Source organism: Myotis davidii, unplaced genomic scaffold, assembly GCF_000327345.1.
Source record: "Myotis davidii unplaced genomic scaffold, ASM32734v1 scaffold279, whole genome shotgun sequence".
Lineage (NCBI taxonomy): Eukaryota > Metazoa > Chordata > Mammalia > Chiroptera > Vespertilionidae > Myotis > Myotis davidii.
The window spans coordinates 509,310-519,989 of NW_006291009.1; the positions used below are offsets into that span (position 1 = coordinate 509,310).

General features: G+C 38.9%; 1 protein-coding gene across 1 annotated transcript in view; it reads right to left on the reverse strand.

Annotated features, from left to right (window-relative positions):
* ATXN1 (ataxin 1) overlaps positions 1 to 10,088 on the reverse strand; it is a 403,348-nt gene extending 393,260 nt beyond the window's left edge. Inside the window, exons 1-2 of the mRNA XM_006764076.2 lie at positions 9,512 to 10,088; positions 8,142 to 8,253 (exon numbers count right to left, since the gene is read on the reverse strand). The gene's annotated coding sequence lies outside the window, so the exon portion shown is untranslated. The remainder of the gene's footprint in view (positions 1 to 8,141; positions 8,254 to 9,511) is intronic.
* Positions 10,089 to 10,680: the final 592 nt, after the last annotated feature.

Below are 10,680 nucleotides of genomic sequence, written 5' to 3' on the forward strand. Positions count from 1 at the left end.
CTCATATACGTAGATGATAATATCAAGACTCCCATTTGCTAATTGTGTAAGAGGAAGGTAGTAAATAAACATAGATGGAAATGTTCTATCTTGGAGAGGAATCAAAGGAATGCAAATTTTAAAACCAAGAAGCCTATTCAATTAGCCAATAATAGTAAGTCCCACAATTAATCAGGTTGAGTAAGACACATTCATTTGTCATTTGTAACAATGTAAATTGGTACCAGCCTTCTAGAAAGCAATTCAGGGCAAGCCCCCTCTATCGTAGTAACAGCCTTCTTATGTAATTGTGTCTCAGGTCAATACTAAAGTGTATGAAGATGTTCAAAGAAGCTTCATAATAGTAAACAATTAGAAACAACTCAAATGTCCACAAATAATACAAAACTTAAATTAACATAAAACAACTTTACAAAATATTATATAATCCTTGCAAATGATAACTGTAAAGTCTAGGCTGCAAATGAGAATGCTTATGCTAAGTGGAAAAAGCGAAACAGGAAAAAGATAGATGTTAAATCGTCAAGAACCAGAAGACAACACATAAAAGTGAACATGATTTATGGACTGGGATGGCGGAATCAAAGGGAACTTTTGCTTTTATTGCCTTCCTTTTATTGCTGTAATGTATAGGCAACAGATGTTTAACATGTAATATTTCTAGCAATCATGCAGTAGCAAACAACCTCTTTGGTGGAGCAGATCGACCTGCGGAGAAGGTCACGGCCAGATCAGCACAGGGTGTCTAGGCTTTCCCAAGTTTCAAAGGTCCATTTGGGATTCAAACCCTGCCCAGGACAGGCTCTGAAGGGCTCCTCGAACCTGGAATAACCCCAAAGCACAGTTCTTTCCTTTGTTCTTTTTTTTTTTTTATTTCCAGCTCTTAAATGCTATGTCATCTCCCCCTTTTTGACTTTCAATTTTTAGAATTATGTATTGAGATCTGACTATATACAATATATATATGGATGCTCATTTGATCCCTCATACAATCCAGTAGGATAGATGTCATCATCCTCATTTTACAGATGAGGAAATTGAGGATCACAGATTTAAGAAATGTAGCTTGAGCCAAAACCGGTTTGGCTCAGTGGATAGAGCGTCGGCCTGCGGACTGAAAGGTCCCAGGTTCGATTCCGGTCAAGGGCATGTACCTGGGTTGCGGGCACATCCCCAGTGGGAGATGTGCAGGAGGCAGCTGGTCGATGTTTCTCTCTCATTGATGTTTCTGACTCTCTATCTCTCTCCCTTCCTCTCTGTAAAAAATCAATAAAATATATTTTTTTAAAAAAAGAAAAGAAATGTAGCTTGAGTCACACAACTCAGGAGCCAGGGCCAGAATTCTAACCTCCATCTCCCCATTATCAGAGCCCTCAGTTTAACCACCATGAATACTGCCTCTCCCCTTTCTCTCTGCCTATGAAACAAACAAAATAAACCACTCTTAAAATGTCACTGCTTGTATTTACACTAGCTGCCTAAAAAGCTATACAAATTGCAATGAATCAAGAGATATCAGTACAGACTGCTTATAAATTAAGCAATAAGACAAGGTAATGCTGCCCACACTAATTGCAAAAATTGATGCAGAAGAAAGAAGAAATTACCTTGACACTCAAAGCTGCACCTGCAGGTAAATCAAATGACGTCAAAAAGGATTTCTACTTGCCAATGAGAAGCAGGATATCACCCTTGATGCTGCTACAAAGAAGGGCAGAGCTTCTGCACTCTCCTTGCAAAAAATTACTCCACAATTAGCTGGAAGATTCCTTCCAATTATAATGCATCCTCGCTCCAGAAATAGATGTTGTTTGGGGCAATGGTAGCAACAACAGTAAAAAGGAACAGAGGAAGGATTACGGTATGAAACTAATATAGATTGGGTGATAAATGATTTTAGGCACCACTTAAGACTTAGTCTATAAATAATGACACAATAATAGCTAAAATGTAAATTATAATTAAATACAAAACCTAACAAAGTCAAACAACAGCAAATGATGTTTGACAGAGCAAAGGTCTTGGGGGAGCCAGGAAGAATTACAATAAAATCTATTCATGGAGCTGCACAGTGTTAAGATAAAAGGAGCCTGGAAGATCATTTCTCCCAACTAGCTTTTATTTTGTAGATGGGGAAACTGAGGCCCAGCAAGGTAGAGTGAGCAGAGCAGGAAACACAAACTCAGTGTCCAAACCCCCAGTCCAGCTGCTCCCCAGCACACCACACTCACTCTGCAGTAGACTGGAATACTGGAGAGCTACTCCATTCTAAATCACATTTTAAAATGGGCATTAAACATTCTATAAATATTAAATTCCTTTTTAACAATTTTCAAATGCACAGGGGCACATTTAAAAAAGAAGCCTGGTTTTGATTTCTTTTGCAAAATGGCTCAGTGTTTAACCTAGTATTGAGTGAAATATTAACAGGTCATATAATGGTTTCAGTGTTCCCTCAGTAAAGCTAAACAGAATTTGAAAAACCATATCCTCTCTCCCCCTCCCCAGGCCTACAGGAGTTTCTGGAGCACACATTAAACTCAACACTGTTCAACAAGCCCATCACTGTTAAGTAACTCATCAGAAAATAAAGAGGGAATTACCAAAGGGGAATTGCCAAGCAATTAGTTCTCTGAAGCAGATGACATACAACTGTTGTAGGGAGGAGCTTCCCGGTTAGTCATATGCCACAGTCAGAGCCTCCTAATCTGTAAATAAAAATGCATCACATATGATTACAGCTGGGATGGAGGCTGGGGCTGCTAGGCTGGGGCACGGAGAGAAAATCCCAAGTCCTCTTCTGTTCTGTGTATCTACAAAGCGAGAGACGTTGCTCTGAAGGCATTTTTTTTTTAAATCTTTGATAAATTTCATTCAACATAAGACAAACTGGCCTTCTCTAAGCAGGCTAAGAGCAAAGTGATCTCTCTTTATACTCCTGACATGAGTCGGTTAAGGTTCATCCGCTGGTCTAGTGAAGGAGAAAAAATGAGAGTCTGAGAGGGGTGGGACAAGGGGTATGGCAGATCTGAGCTGCCTGACAGCCACCCCCACTAAAGGGTGACCTCTTTTCACGCACGTTTTGTTCTTAAAGCTTGCACTTAGCACCACCCCACTGCCTATCAAACTGGAGAGATAAATAGTTCCTATCTGCCAAATCTTGCAAGCTGAGCAATGACCCAGTGAAGTTCTTTGAAGAGTCAAAAGTTCATCGTCTCACAGGGACTCTTGATGTCAAACAACATTTAGAGCCCAAACACAGATAAGCATATTGCCACTGTCATCATTTTCTGCAATTAATAATTATTGAAAATGTGTAGGAATATGAGAAAGTGAAATAAAATACCACAAAGACGGCCCATACGCAGCTCAGAATGGACAAGCAAGCATTAAAAAAGAAGGCTCATTGCCCATGAGCCCTTCCCTGATCCTGGCCTCTGAGAGTATGCTGTTCCTCTGTTGTAATTGTTTAAATATTACTCCTGGACATACCTTGCCTTCTGGGCTCAACTGTAAGCTTCTTATGGACCAGGCTTAGGCCTTGAGAGACAATGCATGGCAGCAGTAAAGATGCTACCACTAGAGCCGGTCAACCTTGACCAAGTCACTTATTGTCCCTGTGCCTCAGTTTCCCCATCCATGAAATGGAGATAATAATAGTGTCTACCTCAGAAGACCGCAATGAGGATTAAATGAGTTAATACACAGTAAGTGAGAACTACTGATCATCTCTAAATTTCTTTTAGGGCCCAACTGGCATAAAGCTTCTCACACAGTAGATGCTTATTAAATATCTGCAAAGTGACTTACCCTGGAGTTGTGTTTTCCATTCCTCTCACCCCCATCCTAACTTTCCTGTCTTTTGTGAAAGGTAAGTAAGTCATTGCCTCATTCTGAGCTCTTTCGGGGAATATAAACAGCCCATCTAAAACTAATGTAAAAAACAAAACAAAACACTTAAATGATCTTCAAATTGTCTTTAACTATATTAAAAGAGACTGCCCACTAACAGCAGTGTAACCAGATAATTTCCAGCTTTCCCCATCATTTTGAGCCAAGTAGTTTTCACCCACTCCAAAGTCAAGGCTCACTAATACTACTTTTTCCCCCCTATAAATATAAATGGGAAGCCAAACTTCAGGAAGCTGTGCTTTCTGTGTGTGTGTGTGTGATGTGTGTGTGTGTGTGTGTGTGTGTGTGTGTGTGTGTGTGACATTTAAAAAGAGTCCATATAAAGCCTCGGAAAAGCCTCTAAAGTTATAAAACACATCCATATTAATGTGATTTATCTAAGTACAGTAAATGAATTGCCACAAAAATGAACAATTGCTCCAGAGTCAAGTAGGTGGCACAATGTGATTTACGCATATCACATGAAATGAATAAATCAACAGTGGGAAAGATCAAAGGAAATGCTGGAATTGTTGTTACTATGTACAGGGCCTCACTGAAAAGCTTCTTAATATAACTGTTTAGAGGAAAACAGAAGGATGGTTTGTTTAAATGACAACAGATAATGCATGCACGGAATTTCAAAAGCAACATTCGTTTTCATACACACACGTATTAGGTTTAGCTAAAATTAGCTCATGTTCCTTTCTTTTTTAAATGTCTTAAAGGAATAAAGGTTTCAACAAGATTTCATTGGGCTGAGACTCCAAAGTGCTTGAGCTTCCAGGGCAGACCCCCCATTACCCACCCATGCATCATCCCCACTTCTCCACCCACCCACCCTCCACCCCAGGTCTTAAAGAGGAAGCATACAAAGGCTGTGCCACTCCAACATTCCAGCTTCTCTTCCATGCCTCTTACCTTCTCTCTACATATTCTGCACCAGCTGATGTCACCCCTGAGGTACAGTCATCCCCTTCTGCCTATCAAACCTTCTGCCACACACAAAACCCAAAGCCCAATTTCCAAGATCACTTTCATGCCAATGACTCCTCCAAATTTATCTCCAGACCTGACCTGTCAGCAATTTTATTCCCACACCCTGTACTGTCTGCTGGGCTCCAGCAACTCAGATGTCCACCAGCACCTGTGCTTCAGCCAAAGGGGCCTTGTCAGTTACACACCGTGCCCTCCCTATCATATCCCAGCCACTTCAATGGTCTTCCTCCTGCTCTATCCATCTCTACCCACAGAAATGCTAACCAGCCTTCAGAGCTGAACTCAAATGATCCCTCCTCCTCAGTCTTTCCTCGTCATCCTACTCAGCATTATTCTTCTGAATTCCTTCTGTGTGAGAACGTACCCCAGGAAGTACAACCACCCCATTCTGCTTTGTCTTAGTTCTTTCCAAGCATTTCTTCTTTCACCTACCTGACCACAAAGAACACACAGAGTATTGCCACTTTTGGGTGGTTGTTACTCACTTTCATACCCACAGCACCGTGTAGTAGTTTAAAATTATACACAACGAATACATGAATGAATCATTTCTTAATAGAGAAAGTGCCTGTGAACAAGTTATGCCATAACTTTCCTATAACCATATCTTATTTGCAAAATAACTAGAAACAGGGATATTATAATTTAGGTTTTTAGAAAAACTTTAATGAATATAACAGAATACAACATGAATGACATGATTTCTCTGCCCACATTTAGCCATCAATTGTGAGGACTCTACAGAGGACATTACTTATGCAAAATGTTTAAATAATGCTTTATTAGCTTACTTTAAATGCAATCGCTGAAAATGTCAGTTGCTTGGAATTCAAGGTGACTCTGCACTACTTTGTCAGTAATACAATACAAATATTTGTAAGACACTTACTGGTAGACTTGCTTAATAAAATGTAAAAACTTCAGTATCATCTCAATAAGTTTGCACATATTGGCCAAGAGATATGACTTTCTGATGCCTGAATTTTCACAATAAAATTATTTTAAACACCACAAGTTTTTTAAAAATTGTACATGTATTAACCACATATTCAATTAAACTACTTCCTTTAAAAGCTTAAATGTGAGGATTTTCTGCCTAGCATATAATTGTAAAAATGGGTAACATCCCTAAGAGATAAAGTAACAGTGAGGCATGTCACCATTTTTTATTCAGGTGACAGAGACCTTAAGAAGTTTATCTTTGGCCCTAGCCGGTTTGGCTCAGTGGATAGAGCATTAACCCCCAGACTGAAGGGTCCCAAGTTCAATTCCAGTCAAGGGCACATACCTCAGTTACAGGCTCATCCCCCACCTTGGTCTGGGTGCATGCGGAGGCAACCAAAGGACGTTTCTCTGTTTCTCCCCCTCCCTTCTACTCTCTCTAAAAATCAATGGAAAAATATCCTTGGGTGAGGATTAACAACAACAAAAGCAGCTTACCTTTGCATGTAACTGCAGGGTGATCCTATTTCCTTTCACAGACCATCTCCCTAATCCACAGCCAATAAAATGTCAAGTACCCAGTTCCAAACTCTACAAGGATATAATGTGATAACTTCCTCCCTCCTCTGCTCCCAACAGACTTCTCTGACTATCCTTTCTGGGACATAGTACTTCAATCACTCAGGGCTTTGCTTATTTTTACTCAAATCACATATAACTTATCATGTGCATACAACTCATCAGTTCATCCTACAACAACATAAAAACAATACATGAGAATCCTATCCCAGTAAGAGAGTTGGATGAACACAAAATTCAGAAAAACAAATAAGTCTCATTTGTTTTGCAGAGCTGCAAATGTCTAGGGTTGGTCCAAAGACCAAGGTATAGGTATGTTTACTTGTTCTTAGTCATATATGGTCCAGGAGCAACCATCACAATACAAGAATATCAGCATTACCCTGTCAAGACATAAGTTACTTGATGTTCGAGGATCATAAAACATGCCAGGCATTATCCTACCCTGTATATGTATATTATTTCACTCCACCCTCACAGCAGCCCTCGGATAAAGTTCTAATATTATCTCCATTTTTAAGACAAAGACACTGAGGCATCAAGAGGTTATAGAATGGCCCAAGGTCACAGTGGCTGCTCTAGGTGTAAAGCCAGACAGGCTGGGCCCAGAGCCCCATGCTCTTACCTCAGATGCCACAGAATTTACATGTAACTTAAAAGCTGGATCTTAGATAAAGAGAGGGAGCTCTTTATTTAAAGAAAGCTGAAGAATTATTTTCAAGGTGAACATTTTGGTAAAGCAAATGTCCATCTTGTAACAAATTAGTTGAAAATCCATATTTTTATTTGTGAAGCTTGATGGAAGGTAGACTTTGCATCTCACCAAGGAAGGAAGTAGAACAGTTCTCAGGAAGAGCTGCCTGGAGTCCACCCATCCCAGCAGTTCCCAAGCCTGAGGAGCCTCAATCTGATTCCAAGAAACCATGAAGGTTCATTTCGATTCAATAGGTCTAGGGTTGAGTTCCAAATTCTATTTTTTTTAAGCTCCCAGGTGATTGTGTTGCCCAGCCAGGCTTAGGAACCTCTGAACTAGTCTATTTCCACAGCTTCCAGCAGGACTGCTCCCAAGGCAAATAGAAACAGGGAATCTATTTCACAATTGCCTTTGGTTGCGTACACCAGTGTTCCCAAACCCTTAGTGCCCCAACTTGTGCCTAACTTCCATCTCTCCTGACTCCCTTTAGGCGGTATTCTCTTGTCCTCTCTTCAACAGAGAAGCATGAGTCATCAACCCTGCATACACCCGGTGTCTGCATGACTTTCCACGCCAGAAAAATTTACTGTACGTGAGGAAATCAGGAAGTTGTAAAATCCAGACAGAGACAGAGAAATTCAAGATTCAACAAATACTGGTTGCTATTGAACAAAGAGGTCTCTTGCACATGTGGCACTCTTCAACAAAAAACTAAACCATGAAAGCTGTGCATTCTCATGGCATTAAGTAAAAGTGAGAACTAAAATGATCAGGCTCGAACCCAACACAAAATGGTCAATCATCACAAAATCAAATGTTAACTTCTTCATTAGCCAAATAAAATGAAACCAAAAAGAGAGATACTTTAACCCAACTTTTATAAAAACTCTCTTGGCAATCTATTTCCAACACAATATGTTTGCAAAGACAATTATATTAAACAGTCCACAAAGTGCTAATGGATAGCTAGTAGGTGATTTTTCCAGGCCAGACTTTATCTTCAGATGGGAACTAGCAAGCATCACAAAACTCTCACCTGATATGTGGCGCACTTCTCTGGAGTGGCTGTGGAGGAGACTGCTGTACAAGGATGACAAACAAGTCTGCAGTTTGAACGGACCACCTTGGTGACTTGCTGCACGGTGCTCCTGTAATGGTCCAGGAAGCGCAGAAGAGGAAATCAAAATGAAAAACAGAACAAATTGTTTTAAAAAGTAATTCCACTTAAGTGTCAATGCACTGAAATCTTCGCTCTTAAGAACACCAAATTTTGCATTTTATTTCAGGAGAATCACACATATACCAGCCAGCTCAAAAGGCAGGTCTGGTTTTACTCAACAGGGCCTCGGAGGGAGGCCAACACACAAAAAGGTCATCCCCTCAATCAAATTAAGAGCTCGGTCTCCCCATTTGAGCCAACTACTGTCATTCTTTTCTCTAATGATTCTAACCAATCATCTGATCAACACATGCTGGTAATCACAACAATATCAGGTGACAATGAATATGGATTGAATAATAGTTGAGCCGAAGTTTAATTTTAATGTGGCACATATTACTATCAACATGCAACATAAGGGACAATCATAAAAAAAAAAGCACAGTTATTAGCATACCAATCTAATGGGATAGAAGAATGTAACACAGGCAGAAAAAAATTTTAAAAGAATACACATAGTCACTAGACTTTCCACTAAACTTTAAAGCATTTCATTATTAAATGTATGTCTATTTCATTTTCATTTTTCCATAATGCCTTGCACATGGTAAAGTAAAAATTTTCTTATGTATAATGAATGTGTGAATGGCTGAATGAAAAGGGGGATGAATGAATCTTCCATGTACCTTTCCATCAGGGAGCTTGGTGCTTGTAGTTTTTGTGAGGTAAAGACCTATGCATAGAAATGGAAGAAGTTGAGGACTTGATCTGCTAACAGTTTCCAGCACCATCTATTAAGATAATATGTTTAGATACTGGTAATTCCACATTACAGAATCAGTAGCACAGTTATTATTAAATATTCCCAAACTAGTCATCGCTGGACTGATTTCCAGTCTTTGATTACTGGAACTGATCTGCACATTTGTTTAGGCTGATTTTAAATTTAGTTTGGGCTTCCTACGCCCATGCCAGGTAACAGTAGGAAGGAGAAAGCCCAGGATTATATTGGGAGTCAGAAAGAAACTATTCTGGAGCTATGAATATGATCTCCAATGTGAATAATCTGTAAACAGGTAGTGAGCCAATTATCCTTGGGTACATGGCAACACATCTCAGTAGTCATGATTATTTTCATCCATACACACTCACTATTTTTAAGAGCACAACCCAGCTGGAAAGGAAAATAATTTCAGTAGCTTTCCAACACTTTTCCAAGTAATAAATAGTAGCCAAAATAGTCTTACTTCTAACTAATCCATTCACCAAGTATTTATTTAAGCATCTATTATTGCATGCCGAGGACTTATAATCAAAAGAAGTTCCATTTCCAGGCCTTGGTTTTAACCAGGTGTAATCTCTGAGTACAGAAAAAGAAGGTAAACTGTACCAGACTAAAACGTCTTTGAAGACACTATCCCTCTACTAAAAAGCTTGTTGGGTTACAAATGTAAATAGTGGCCAAATTAAATAGATGCTCACAAAATTCTATTTACTCTTATACAGTAATTGTTTTAAGGGGAGGAGTCTTGATTTGTTCTAGTAACATCAAATGAAGCATCAGAACACTGAATAATCACTTTCGAACAAGGTGTAGGTACTGCAGACTCACAGGCAGCACTTGCTTTCTGAGCTAACAATTGTGAGGGTGTTTGCCTGTATATATCAATGTGTGTGCACACAACCCCATTTACATATCACTTGACAGATAAGGTTTTATAGAGTCCAAATTACAGTCTCCTCCTATTCTGCTGAAGTGCAGAGAACAGTCAAACATGATGCAAATGCTGTAAAAATATTAATTTACTTTCTCATTGGTATTCCTACTTATTTAAAAAATATTTGTATTATTTGTATTGCTACATCAGTTAAAGTAATTAAAAAATTTAACATAACTTGCTGTATTCTTTTAAAGGAAAGAAACACAAGAATATACAAGAGCAAGAATGAATGGATGCATAGTAAAGTAATACAAGCAATATAAAAGAAAATAACCTAATAACTATTTTATACAATATATACACTAAGCATGGAATATTTAATATTTTAAAAGCAGAGCAACCTAACACAATACCACTAGTAGTGGGAGATTAGTAAGAAAGATGGCCTAAATAATATTTATGCGTTGGTCAATAAAGAGGAGATAATAGGTAAGTAATGTAAACACGGGAGATACTATAAATACTTCGGAGAGAGTAGGCCAAAGCTCAGGGTGCAATAAAAGAAAAACTACCATATACAGTGACAAAAAAATACACTGTCATTGAATGCTAGAAGCATAAATGCTTCTGGGTCGGCAGCAGTGTCAATTATTATTAAAAACTTCTGCTAAATGACTCCCTCAAAACATGTCATGTTAAAGAGCACCTAAGTAGGAAAAAAAAAAAAAGAGTTCCTCTTAGCCTGAATCAAAAGA